The sequence below is a fragment of the Tachypleus tridentatus genome, chromosome 13, assembly GCF_004210375.1.
Source record: "Tachypleus tridentatus isolate NWPU-2018 chromosome 13, ASM421037v1, whole genome shotgun sequence".
Classification (NCBI taxonomy): Eukaryota; Metazoa; Arthropoda; class Merostomata; order Xiphosura; family Limulidae; genus Tachypleus; species Tachypleus tridentatus.
In genome coordinates, this window is record NC_134837.1 from 77,502,822 (window position 1) to 77,517,917 (window position 15,096).

Consider the following 15,096-nt stretch of genomic DNA (forward strand, 5'->3'; position numbering starts at 1 on the left):
AATGGATAAAATTCAACACCGAGTTTGTGCATCAGCCGACACATTCGTGTTATGTTTTATTAGTCTACAATGATCATATCATGTTAAACTGAAGTTGTATTGTAGCCATTCAAACGAAGAACGTCCTGCTTCGGTTTTATTTTTTACAGTGAACTGCCAAAATAAACAAAAGAGCTTAATTTATTTTATTTCTCATTAAACAGAATTAAAACAATATCGAAGCAGTTTAAAAATAAAGTTATTATTGGAGAACAGTACATCACCTTGATCTCCATGTGTTGCGTAGTACATAGCTTTGAGCTTAATATCTATAAAAAAATATTATTTAAAAAACAAATCGCTGTGTTATTTTGATAAAAAACTTAACGTTTTTCTTTTTAATAGAAACTTTGTTAATGAATATATTTTGATGAACGAACATTTTACTGAATATCAGAAGTTATTTTTATCTCTTAATGAATAATACAATTAATAAAAATTAAATACTTGATACCAACACATTAAAGATACATGTAGTTTTCAAGTACTTAAGGAGAAGCTTATAATGTTAAAATTATTCTTTAATTATATATTAGGATTAATCACTTTGTTTATATTTACTTTGGCTTAGGATCACGAATTCGTTAGTAGCGCCATCTATAAGGAATAAGTTCTATTTTTATAGAGTTTAGGGTTTGAACTATATGCGCTTTGTTGTTTGTTTTTTGTGTGTTTTTTTAAGAAAGTCCATTTAAGCTTTATTCAAACAGCAACAAAAAACAAAATTCAAGAACTGAATTTTAAATTCAAGTGTTATACAGGATAATTACATTTGATAGTTCACACTACCTGCTTTATCTTAGCATTTATATATTATAAATTTTGTCTGTTTATTAGCAAAAATATACAATACAGTATAACTTCATGCAAGATTCAACATGGCTTCTGTTTTATGATAATTAAATTCCAGTAGTTCAGCGGTAAACTGGAGGGTTTATAAAGCTAAAATTGGGGTTGGGAACCCGCAATGGACACGGAGTAGATTGCTCAATGTGTAGCGCTTAAACACAGAAACAGCAGCACATATAGCCTTTTGTGTAGCTTTATGCTGAATTCCAAAACAATCAATTAGTGAAGACCTTTGAAACTTTAATTAAAAAAGAATTAATAAAAATGGCTGGAGAAACATGGTAGATTAATCAGGTTATATTTTAGAACATTTTGATATACAACCATCGTTGTACATTTAGATTACAACTTTTACGCAACTTTATAAATGAAATCAAAATGATACAATCGCTCGTTTTATATTTTTATGCCACATAATATTATTTAAACAACGGCAAGAAACTGACTCCGAAACATTAATTAACCAAATACATTTTTAACTTTTAAACCATTGTCTTTTGACGATTTGTCTTTTATAACAATAGTTATACATTGTTTGTTGATTGTTCTAGTGATATTTAAAACTTATAAAAGAGTAATGAATTCAAAATATCGTCTTTCACTTGAACACAATATATTGACTTATTACGTTTTAGGCCAGGTGGGTTAAGGCGTTCGACTCGTACTCTGAGAGTCGCGGGCTCGAATCCTCGTCACACCAAACATGCTGACCCTTTCAGCGGTTGGGCGTTATAATGTGCAGTCAATCCCACTATTCGTTGGTAAAAGAGTAGCCCAAGAGTTGGCGGTGGGTGGTGATGACTACCTGCTCTCCCTCGAGTCTTACACTGTTAAATTAGGGACGACTAATGCAGATAGCCGTCGAGTAGCTTTGCGCGAAATTCAAAAACAAACAAACAAAACAATACGTTTTAGGTCACTATACCACTTAGAATCAAAACTGGTTGTTCACCTGTTTGACAAAAAAGTTGCCTATAGTGACTGGCAAGTAAATTCCTCTACTTTAATAATGACTCAACAAGTCAATAAGTTAAACATTTGTTTACATTGGAGCTCGTTCTAATTAACAATTAAGTAAAAATATTCAAAGTGAATAGCAAACAATTGCTATTCTGTATATCACACGTCTTAATTTATAATCTCCAGTATAAATAAAATAAGCTTAACAAAATGGGACAGTACAAATGATAGATTTACCAAGTACAAGCATTTAAATTGCTTTTAGTGTTTTTAAAGTTTTTCATAATAGTTGTTTTTAATATTCCAAACATGAAATATAATATAATATAATACTGAGAAGGTTTTTTTTTTTTTAAATTCACGTATTTGTTAATTTCCTCCGTTCAGAAAATTCACAGGTATTTAAATACGTCAACCAGCACGGTAGCTGAATTTATTCCTTTGAAGTGAAGCACAAAGCTGCACAGTAGACTACCCGTGTTCTCAGCACCATGGATATTGAAACCCGGTTTCTAGAACCGTAAGTCCGCACACGCAACACTGTGCCACAGAGGAGCTGATCACTGAGTGCTTGAACTAGTTTGATAAATAGCTATTAGAATAAGATATTACAACGCTAAAATCAGGGGTTCGATTCCCCTCGATGGACTCAGCAGATAGCTCTATGTGTCTCCGCTGTATGAAAACATACACCAAACCCTTGACCTTTTATTTAGTACCATATGAATGATGTGTTTTAGAGACAGTATTATAAAAATTCAATGATCAGTCTATCATATAATATTTTTAATTTCAGGGATGCAGTAATATAACTGACTGCAAGTTATCGTTACGCTAATTTTTTTTGCTATTTCTTTTTTTAACTATCATATAAAAATTTCATTAGAAAAATTAATAACGATATCACATGAAAGACCGAAAATAATTTTTAATATAAAAACGTTATTTTATTTTATGTTGTCACCAAACCTGGTATACAGTCTTTGTATTCCCGTTGGATGATATTGGGAGTTGAAGGTCACATCCGAACACCGACTCCCCAGTGTTTCTCTCCAGGAGCCCTAAAAGTGCATGCCTAATTTGGTGACAATCAGTCCAGCAATTAGCCAGTTAAAAGTAGACACATTTACACACAGACTTTTTGTCAAATAATGGTTTAGGTACATAAAGAGTCACTTATTAGTCGTTTTGCATATCGGGGAGATTTAGTCTTCTAAACGTAGTCATCACCACTATGTCAGTTCTAAAGTGCGATTGAGAGGTTTCTTTTGTTGTTGTTGTCACCCGCTGATACAGCGATAAGTTTACAGATTTAAACCACTAAAATTAGGGTTTCGATTCCCCTCAGTGGACTCAGCAGATAACCCGATGTGGCTTTGCTAAAATAAAAACAAACAATATTTTTTGTTTTCAAACACAAAACTATACAAACGGCTATCTGTGTTTTATGGATCAAACACCAATTTTTAGCGTTAAAAATCCTTCATGCTTACCGTTAAGCCATCAGGGGATTCAGTTGATAAAAACTAACAGCTCACAACAATGTTCAGTCCCACATTAAATTAATTAATTATTTTCTAAAATGTAATTAAGTGTTAAGTCATGAAATATCTTACGTTAGGCTGCTGATTTAGAAGTAGTTGTCAAGATTTAAAAACTAACGATTGGCTAACATAGTTTTTATGTTAAAATTGATACTTGTTTCTATCGGAACTAGCTCTTAGTGAACAACACGAAACCTGTAATAAAGAGATAAAATCTCTTCTCAGAAGGAAAAATACAGTATGTCATCATAATATCAATCATTGTTGACCTATTGGCTGAATTACTAGGAGTAAAACAGCCGTGGAGTTATGTCAAAGGAATACGTTTACGTTGAACGAAAATACAGTGAAAGTAAACGACTTTAAGAACATGTTTCTTGATCTGTTTTTCTCTTCTTTTTTCCTTTTTTTCTGTACTAGGACAACGATAGAAGTAATTAGTTAGGACATATCAAGTTATGTAGGATTTATACCAGTACTTTCCACTTAATTAACTTCAAGTACACCGCTACGAATTAATGTGCAATATAAAAATTTTAGTTATAACTTCAAGATATTTCTAGAGGGAGAAAACAAAATAGACGAGTGTACAGAAAAGTTAAATAGTAGAGAAGATTACCGAAGTTTGTAAGAAAGTTTATAGAAGATCAAAAAGGTGCAGAGTATACTACAGAAAATCAAAAATATATGGAATAGTAATGAACTTCAGATAGGTGCACAGGAGAGTGCTAAGAAAATCGATAGCATATGTAACAGATTAAATAAAGCCATGGTTTGTTTTGAATTTAGCGGAAAACTACACGAAGGCTATCTGCGCTAGCCGTTCTTAATTTAGCAGTGTAAGACTAAAGGGAAGGCAGCTAGTCACCACCATCCACCGCCAACTTTTGGGGTACTCTTTTACCAATGAACAGCGGGATTGACCATAACTTCTAACGTCTCCTCGGCTGAAAGGGCGAGCATGTTTGATGTAACACGACCCTTGGATTACGAGTCGAGTGCTTTAACCACGTGGCTATGTCGGGTTGTAAAGCCATGGAGATACACAGGAAAGTGTAGAGAAAAATCAAATACGTACACAGTAAAATTTAGAGAAAGTCAAGCAGTTACACAGAAAAGTGTAGAGAAAGTCAAGCAGCTACACAGGAAAGTGTAGAAAAAATCAAATAGCTGCATAAAAAAGTGTAGAGAATGTCAAGCAGCTACACAGGAATGTGTAGAGAAAATCAAATAGTTGCACAAGAAAGTGTAGAAAAAGTCAAGCAGCTACACAGGAAAGTGTAGAGAAAATATAATAGCTGCACAGGAAAGTGTAGAGAAAGTCAAGTAGCTACACAAAAAAGTGTAGAGAAAGTCAAGCAGCTACACAGGAAAGTGTAAAGAAAAATCAAATATGTACACAGTAAAATTTAGAAAAAGTCCAAGGAGCTACACAGAAAAGTGTAGAGAAAATCGAAAAGTTAAAAAAAACGAAAAAATTTAGAAAAAACAAAAATCTACATAAAAAAATATAGAGAAAATCAAAACGTACGCAGGGTAACAGGGAAAATAAAAGAGGCAGTGAAATAAATGTTAAGAAAAAACAGTACAATGTACAAAAATATTGGTTAAAATATGTTTGATGTTAATGTAGATAAAAAACATACATTTATTCACATAAAAAATTCAAACAATATGAAAAATGAACGAGACTTTACAAAAAATGGAAAACTGACAACGAACGGTGGCAGTCATTGGAAAAATCTCTGCAGCTAGTTAGCAAACTCTAGAGCTCTATTTTTCTAAATATACCCATTGCATCGAAACCCAAACTTCCCTCCAACAATGCATTTCAGTCATTCTCTTACGTTTAAAAACAAATACAATGCAACATTTTTTAGGGAAATAACACATGGAATGTCAAAATAGGATTATCAACAACACTGGACAATCATGTTGCATACACGCTCTTATCCATGGCATTGGGTTGAATGCACATTTTTTATTTATTCATCACCATTTTTAGTAAATTTACCATTGATATGTTTCAACGGGATTCTGCTAGTTCATATATAATACAACTGTAAGTACTTAAGAAACACAAAATTAAGAACAAAAGTCTCTATTGAAGAATAAACATGTATAACATAAAATGATGTAGAATGAAAGAGCTAAAATAGCGGCTGGATTAGAAAAGAACGAATAACTTAATAAAAGGCCCGGCATGGGCAGGTGGGTTAAGGTGTTCAACTCGTAATCTGAGGGTCGCGGGTTCGAATCCCGGTCGCACCAAAACATGCTCGCCCTTTCAGCCGTGTGTGCGTTATAATGTTAGGTCAATCCCACTATTCGTTGATGAAAGAGTAGCCCAAGAGTTGGTGATGGGTAATGATGACTAGCTGCCTTCCCTCTTGTCTTATACTGCTAAATTAGGGACGGCTAGCACAGATAGCCCTCGAGTAGCTTTGTGCGAAATTCAAAAAACAAATAAACAAACTTAATAAAAATTGTTATCATCTGTTATCTTACAAGCAGAACTATAAATGGCAAAAAACTGGATATGGCCCGAGTAATTACAAAAATATCGTGACAAAAATACTGACCAAACGAAAACAGGATCTGGAGGATTTGTTTTTTTTCCTTCGAGAGCCAAGTGAGCTTTGTTCATGTCTGATTGTGATCTTGTATTTTCTGTATTTATTCCCGTGTTACTGATAGAGAAATTTAGTGGTTTTATAGTGATAGTTTTACCTCAGATCATTTCCTCTGATATTGTGACCACAAACAAACGCAGGGATGTAACCCTTTCTCCACTAGCTGGCTTTTGTTTAAATCTATAAACTATTTTCCTTACTTCAAATACAGTAAATCACATAACTTACTACTACCAGCGGTACCCGAAGTTGCCTATGTTTAAAAAACCCTACTTTCTCTGTATTCCTATTCTATATTCGATAGGTAAACATATTTTTTTAATTTATAACAGAAAAACAAACAGTAGCCAAAGGTTTGAAAATAAGCTACGAACCTGATATAAATCAGGGTTTCATTATGAATAGTGTTTTGTTTGTTTGTTTTTATTTCATTTGCAAGGATAAATAGTCCCTTGTGGAAAATATTTAGATTTTCTTACAGACGTATAAGTACCCGTTTTGACGAATAGGATAAGCCTAGCTCTATTCCTCCCGGCCCGGGGTATGGCCAGGTGGCTGGGACTCTGAAATTCAAAAAACAAACAAAATATTTCTTCTATCCTCCGTCATCCCTTCTCAAATATTAAAACTTCAAACGCAAATAAGTATGTAATACCATGTTGAATTTGCTTTCATATAAATTTAATATATTTTTATTAATATGATACTGTATTTATAATATGACATTGATGTTACAAAACGTTTAAAAAAAGAATATCCACTTCCAGGTATCGAACCACTAGAAAATTAAAAAGTAGAATAAAATACGTTTGGTCACTTAAATTTAATCCTATTTTACACAATAAGTATTACAATGTAAGCCTAACTTTTGTTTTTCTTTCACGTAGCCTATTTTGTGGCAGACGACATAATTTTATTTTATAAGCTAGGCCTACTGTTATTTAGGTCAGTACAAAATACAATACAAAACTGATAGTCATAAATTAGTAACTTGATTCAAAGGAAAGTAAAATACATTAACTTTCTAAAAACCACAACGAAACATTTTTTGTTTGTTTATTCCACTCTAATAAAAAAAAAAGTACAAATTTAACATTTAAATCTATTTGACTCTGACCACTAATATTTGTCTGATATCAGGTTTTATATAAAACACCTCTCGGACCCATAGATATGGGTAGAGCAGAACCTTGACTAAATCCTGCCCAGCATCTTCTTTTTGTTTGCGTTGTTAGATTACGCTATGTAACACAAATTTTGTTCCTGAATAGTATGTGTTATTTCTTAATTTCTTATGTTATGAAAGTACAGAAAATGACCATTATTTCCTTCAAACTTTGCTTTTGTGACCTGGATAATGTAATTTAAAAATTAACTTATTTTCTATGTAAAAACGGGCAAATTTGTACATTTTTATTTACATAAGGTTTGAATATAACAACATATGAATCAAGGTATACATGTATTTATACTAAAGTTATACAAAAATGAACAAAAATGTTTAGAAGTGAGTAGTTTCTCGAGATTTGCGTCTGTAATGTAACTCACTTTCACGTATCAGCCCTCAGATATAGTCTCCTATCATGTTTTCGTTATATGTTCCGTGGCAGCGGCGTTCAAGGTCCAGTACATCTTGGTGGAAGCGCTCGTCTTGTTCCTCTGAGTATGCTTCCATGTTCTCCTTGAATTGATCAAGATGAACGTCAAGAATATGGACTTTCAGGGACATGCTGCTCATTTTGCCGTAGTTCTTCACCAGAACCTCAACCAGTTCCAGATAATTTTTCGGCCTTATGATTGCCCAAAAAGAACCGAACCACTGCAACAAAGTTGCCCCAAGTTTTTTCCTTCCTTCTGAGCTTCTTAGGAAATTCTGTACAATCCAGAATCTTCTTTGTTTGTGGGCCAACGAAGACACCAGCTTTGACCTTTGCCTCAGGCAGCTTAGAGAAGAAGTCTCAAAGGTACTTGAAGGCTGCAGACTCCTTATCAAGAGCTGTGACAAATTGTTTCATAAGACCCAGTTTTATGTGCAATGGTGGGAACAACACCTTTTGGAGGTCCACTAGTAGCTTGCACTTGACATTGTGCCTTCCCACAGAGAACTCGTCCATTGTGGCCAGTGCTTCCTGTCCTGTTGTAGTGCGTTGCAGAGTCCCTGCTGTCCAAAGGGAAAGATAACAAGGAAACTTGGTAAAGCCACCTTGGAGATCCATCAGGAATGCCACCATTCTAAAGGCTCCAATAACCTCCCAGTCATATTCATCATATTTCAAGTCTTTTAGTAAGGTCTTGACGCTCTTGTATACCTCTTTAAGGTGCACCGAATGAGCCAGGGGAAGAGACGGATACTTATTTCCGTTATTGAGCAGCACAGCTTTGAAGCTTCTACAACATTCTAGAAAGTTCTTGAAAATGCTTGTAAGTTCGAGAAAATTCTCTATCAGCTACTCAGCACTGAATCTACCTAAAATGTTCTGGAGACGGGTAAATTTGAAAATTTCATTACCCATGTTACAAAAGCAAAGTTTGAAGAGAAAAATAGGTCTTTTCCATTTATTTTAGGCGTAAGCAATTGAGAAACAACACTTTCTGCCCAGAAACAAGAAAAAGTAAAAAATTTGTTATATAGTATTATAAATCCTTAATGCTATTTGGTTGAGACACCAGTTGTTATTCTAAATATAATAAAGCTTCATTAAATATTACTCTCTAACCATATGTCTTCTACACTCTAATCACCATTCTCTTCCCAATAAAGTTCCTGGCCCTGTGAAATATGTCAACTCTGATAAATAGGCGTTCCAGCTCTGGAGAAACAACCTGCTAGACTTGTCTTGCTTCAGCATACAAGTTTTTATGAAATGTTATAGCAAGGTACTTTTGACGATGTTTTAGGGTAAAATCTTTATCCAATATTTTTTATGTATTTGTACAATATGTCCTTTCCTGGTGTCAGGATCATGGCAGAGAAGCCTAGCTGGGTAGGCTGCATTTGCATTGCCTTCTTACCAGGGTATTAAATCCACTAAAATTGGTTCTGTTTACTTCAGATATTTTTGGTGCATTTCTTACAAAACTTCAAGTCATATCACGTTCATGACGAATTTTTCATTACTATGCACAGTGTATGAAAGGAAAATATTTGACCTGACCTTTCTGACACTTGTTTGATTTGTTTTCTTATCTCTCCAGTTTCTATCAGCTTGATGCCAGTGGCGTCTCAAACCCGTTTCCTGACATCTGCAGTACGTAAAGAGTGACGCACTAGTTTGTCTGGTGACACAGCATGCCCTGTCTGATAAAAGGTAATTCTTATCACGTGAACAAAGTTTCTTCCAGTAGATGTAAAGTGTCTATAACGTCTGCAACACTGGTAATATGTTAATAGGTATAACTATCTTATAACAGTGATCTTATTTTGAAACACTTTCCTTATATCAATAGTACATTGTGTATTAATTTCTTCACACTTTCAATAGTTGATAACAACATGACGCATGAGCAGTGTGATTACTTCCTTCCCGCAAACCTTTTTTCTGAATGCTAATTTCAATCTAATATCCATTGGCATTTTGTTACAACCACGTGAATGTTGTGTATATATATCTAGTGCAATATACAACAACTTTCGCCCAATACTGTCTTTCATATCATTACCTGAGAACTCAACCAAGTCATCCTGTTCAGCAAATTGACTCTGGGTTGTGTCAACCAATGAAGAAATGCCTCTAGCTTATTTGAAACAAACATTTATCCTTCGTGTAGTCAGCAATATTCTTTTAATACCAGAATGGTAGTACCATGTTTCAGTTCCTTGTAGTAGTATCTGTAATTTCAATACTTTAATCTGCGGTGTTTGCAAAATTGAACATCATTTCTCGTAATTCTACTGTAGAATTGATAAACTGAGAAATGTCCAAAATTGACTTTTGTTTTCTCGATTTGGAGATAGATGGCACCCCATTTGCCGATTTCTTGTCAAGTATTATATTTTTCAAATTCAAACCGATGTGTTACTCAGCACTTTTTTTGGTTACTCCTTTCTCAGAAGAGCGCTTTTAGAAAATTTCAAAAAGACTTGACTTTTTTATAATCCCATTTTTCCTTAGAATATAATGTATTAAATTTGTTTAATTAATCTATCAAATGATACACAGGACGAGAGACTTTCTATAGCAGATATTAACATAGGTTTATTTTTTCATCTAAAATTTTCCTAACCATAACATCATTTTCCCCACACTTGGTTTGTCTTTTGGATTTCAATAAATAAATTAAGAACTTGATTTATTTGTCAGTCCTGATTACACCTTTCCAGTTGCCATATTAGGCATAGCGACCACTTTATTATTGTCCGATACTTTCTAGTTTGCTTCAGCATCAACATATGTATCTAACAAAAAATGCTATGTGCTATTTCATATTGCCAACAAGTTCGTTGTAAAATATCATCATTTGAATATAGATTCATCAGATCATGTCCGTAGCTTCTGGCTTTTAGTGTGCTTTTGACGACACACATCTTAACATTTGTTAATACTTACACCTCTCCTTCGCCCACTCTTTTCTCTTGTATTCTTTGTAGGTTCAGCCTACATCTAACAAAAACTACAAAGCAAGCTTTACATTTTATAGCCTTAAAAATAAAATGCCTCCTAACTCAATCAAGTTGATCTCAGTTTTAATCTGTGAATCAGAAAATTATCTTTTATACGGAGGCTTTTTTCACGTTAGGCTTAGCTAGGATCTTAAACAAATTGGACGTGACGACTATTTCACAATGTCTTAGAACATGTTCATTTACATTAGATTTGGTGGGTGATCTAAAATTGAAGTATGCTCTTGCTACGTATTATATATCATGTTTTCGTAAGGTCAATACGACTTTGCTGACATCGAGGACTAGTAAATTTATAAACCACTAAAGATAAATGTAACATAAAATATAGTTTATAAATTTGAAAAAAAACAAATATAAAAAAGGAATCCTTAATAGATGCAGCACTTGAAATTCTTTGAGACAAGATTAGACTAAATTAATCTATGAGACCTTGAGCATGATCAAATACATCAGTCCTGAGTCCAAAACTGTAATTAAATCTCCAATCGATCACGAGATGACGGAACTGTGAGCTAAAAGTTTGTACTTTAAAAAAACAAAACGCTCAGAGTCATTCTGTGAGCCGTTATGCCGCGGCTAACTGTACGTGACAATTATATTTTAAAACACATCTTAACCGTACTTGTTGGTATTTCCTGTGAATGATCTATCTTAGATGTTCTTAATTGCTTCGGAAAATTTACCCATAATAGTAAACAGCAATAACAGGGTACATAGATACTTCTATTGGAACAATAATACAGAGTTTTCTCTTATTTAAATATTCACGAAATATTTTGTCAATCGTTTCAATGAGAAACATTTTTTTCACGCACGGAAAAATCATTGATGTTAAAAAATTATTTATGCATATCTTCGTGCGTACTAGATATTTTAAACATGTGATGAATTAATATTTTAAGTAAATTTGCTCTATAAACATTCGGAATAAAACTTTTAAAATTAAAAAATAAATTTGTAAATCTATTTTATGATATATTTAATATTATAACTCCCCATCGTTGTTACAGATTAGAGTTCCAAAAATAGAATTTTATGATGTCGTACACTCAACCTCATGCTGTTATGTCTATTGTTTAACCACTCTAAATATTGGAAGACTTGGTCAGAATTCCTAAATATGCTTATGGTAGTAAAGAGGTCTGAACTGTTGAGGTCATTTTTCCAGTCATTGTTTTAAATGCTGACAAAGAAACAAGCTAGATAAGAATGGCGTAAGTCTTGAAACCATAGTAACTTCATCGATCTGACCATAAAGATGACCATTCAACATAAAATGTGAATCTTTGATGCCTAAATCAATCAGTTTCAAGAAGACCAATGTTGATATGTATACAGCGGTGAAGTTGTTTTTCAAAAAACTATTTTTTTCACTTAATTGTATTGTCTCTTCCAGTGGAATATTGTTACATCAGAACTCGTACAATGCACATCACTATAGAATTTCGATTGTTGAATTTCTTGGGAAAATTCAAAATTATCTTTCAGAGCGTATACATTCGTTGCTGTTTTTTAACCCACCATAAAAAACAGTCAAGACATGATTATAAATTCCAATGTTAGACACGATAAGTTTTAAAGGGCATACTTCTTTATGGACTTCTAGCAATCCATAAAAAATAACAGGATAACTACACAGTGGCCAGCAAATTTAATGATGAAGTTAAGGCGCTCAAAAAGTTAAGTAAAAACAAGAGAAATCAGATAATGGTGATATTTTTGTAATTTTGGACAAAGACTATTGCCCCCTCCCCAGTGGCACAGCGATACGTCTGCGGACTCACACCATTACAACCCGGGTTTCGATACCCGTAGTGGGCAGGAACACAAATAGCCCATTGTGTGGCTTTGTGTTTAATTCTAAACGAGTAAAGACTATTACGTAAAGAAGGGTAATTTGAGACTCGCGGGTTCGATTCACCATCACACCAAACATGCTCGCCCTTTCAGTCATGGGGGCGTTATAATATGGCGGTCAATCCTACTATTCGTTGGTAAAAGAGTAGCCCAAGAGTTAGAAGGGGTGGTGATGATTAGCTGCCTTCCCTCTAGTGTTACACTGCAAAAGTAGGGACGACTAGTGCAGATAGCCCTCGCTTTGCGCGAAAATTAAAAAACAAACAAACGTAAAGAAAGTTGGAGAAATTGTTTGTCATAGCATTAAATTTGTGAAACTGAGTCGTGATCCTACTGATATAAGAAGGTGTCCCCCCGCTGGTACAGCGGTAAGTCTACGGATTTACAACGCTAAAATCAGGGGCTCACTTCCCCTCGGTGGGCTCAGCAGATAGCACGATGTGGCTTTGCTATAAGAAAAAACACACTAATAAGAAGGAAAGCTAACTACAGAAGTCTTTGTTAAAATGACAGAATAAAAGTAATCTTAGTAAAGATATTGAATCATCGGATATTTAAAATGTCCAGTACGATCGAACCTGCATCTACAAACAAGGAGTAATTTTTAAACAAAACTAGATCAGTGTTCATGAATGGATACAAAATATGTTCTAGTTAAAGACTGAGCAACAACCTCCATAAAACAGATTGTGAATGGAAAATATATGTCTTGTTGGATTGAAAAAAATGGTAACGCACATTACTGACAATACTTCCAATGGGAAACATAGAACAGATATGATAAATTGTATTCAAATGTGTATTCAATTATTTGTTTTCAGTATGCTGGCTAAACTGCTAGTGAGTTTACAAAAATATGTTCTTTGGTTGTATTTCTAATGTTTCTATGTGAATTGAAAGTTCAGGACGATTACTGAGTTATACACATACTTTAATTGTAAAATTAAGTAATAGCTGAGTGTTTTTGTTTCTCATTAATTGGTAAAAAAAAAGAAGAGCTCAGAGTTCTATTAACAAAAACATAATAGTTTAATTTCACAAAGTTCTGCAAATTACCTTAAGTAATGCTTATTAACAGGCCTAACTTCACAGTGTATGGATGTTAAATTGTTATTCACTTGCTATCTGTGAGACATAGTCAAAACACAAAACCAGTATTCACAAGACTTAACTAATCTGAAAGTAAAATGCGAAGTGACAAACAAACTCCATAATTCATTCATCAATGATGTATCAGTGTCAGAGTTACAGATTACTGATCACACTGTCTCATCTGATTCACTTTTTAATGCTAAAATCATTTCCAAAACTTTAAATAATGTTTTAATCATTAATGAGCCACGCCTATCATGTGACGTCAAAATGTCCTCTGGATCAACAATAATATAATAATAATAATAAATAATAAAAGATAGTCTACGACAATATTTTCAACTGAAAATAGTGTGGAAATACTACTCGTAAACAGTTTATTTATTTACCCAAATTTGTTCAATACTGCACATTTAAATTCATTAGGGCTAAAAATAGTTCACTTCCCCAAATCAATCGAACATTTTTTAAGCTTTTTCATTCTGATATATATATATACATATTTACAAAGAATATTCAATTTTTGTCGTGATGAAATATCTTCCTGTGTTGCTTTTATTTACTAACATGTTTAAGATAAAATCTTGAAATATCCTTTTCTGTGTGTATTTCCAAGCTTTTTCGACTTTCTCTCAAAGGACATTTACCCTCAGTTTATCTACTTTCTGTCGTCACTGGATAACTTACCTATAGCTAGCTAGCTTCTCACTGAAATTTGCTCCAAGTTGCCAGACAAGTTTTGTCGCTTAAGGAAAGAATAAAACGACTTATACGTGATGCTCGTCTTTCATTTGGAAATTTAATGGATTATTTGAACCTTAACACTTGTTCTTTCAACCCAGAACTATTTAACATTCATTGAATACATTTTAAGCATTGATGAAGTTGACCTTTAAAGTGCCAATCGTGTGGCTTGTGTTTAACACTCAGTGTCCATTATGTTTAGATAAAAATTTTGCTGAATTGTTTCTAAAGTCGCTTATTACTGCGCAAGTAATTAACTACTTGTAAGTAAGCACTATTTAAGTGATAGTTATAACAAGTAAAATAAAACCAGGACATAAGCTATTAACTTTTAACTTTGTTTATCTGTGAACTCTGCTCCGAATGGTTCCACCTTTCAGTCATTAAACGTATTTCACTAAACTTTGTATGTGATATTGTCTGTCACTTGCGAATTTTACTTTTTAAAAGCCTGATGCTTACTCCTAGTAATAAGAAAATAGAGCTAAATTTTTTTTAAAGAATTATTCTCCAATGTGTTATTTTCTAGGATAAATACCTTTTTCGTTTTAGCACAAAGCTAAACAATATACCATCCGCCTCTATCCACTGAGAAGAACTTAACCTCAGAGTATAGCTTTGCGAGTCCGTAAGCTCAAAGCTGATCCACAGGAGAACAGTAACAGATATAGTGATGTTTTCGTAAACTGCACATCGGAAAGCTTTTCATTTATAAAGCGTTTTGAATATTTACAATTATAGACAAGTACCTATG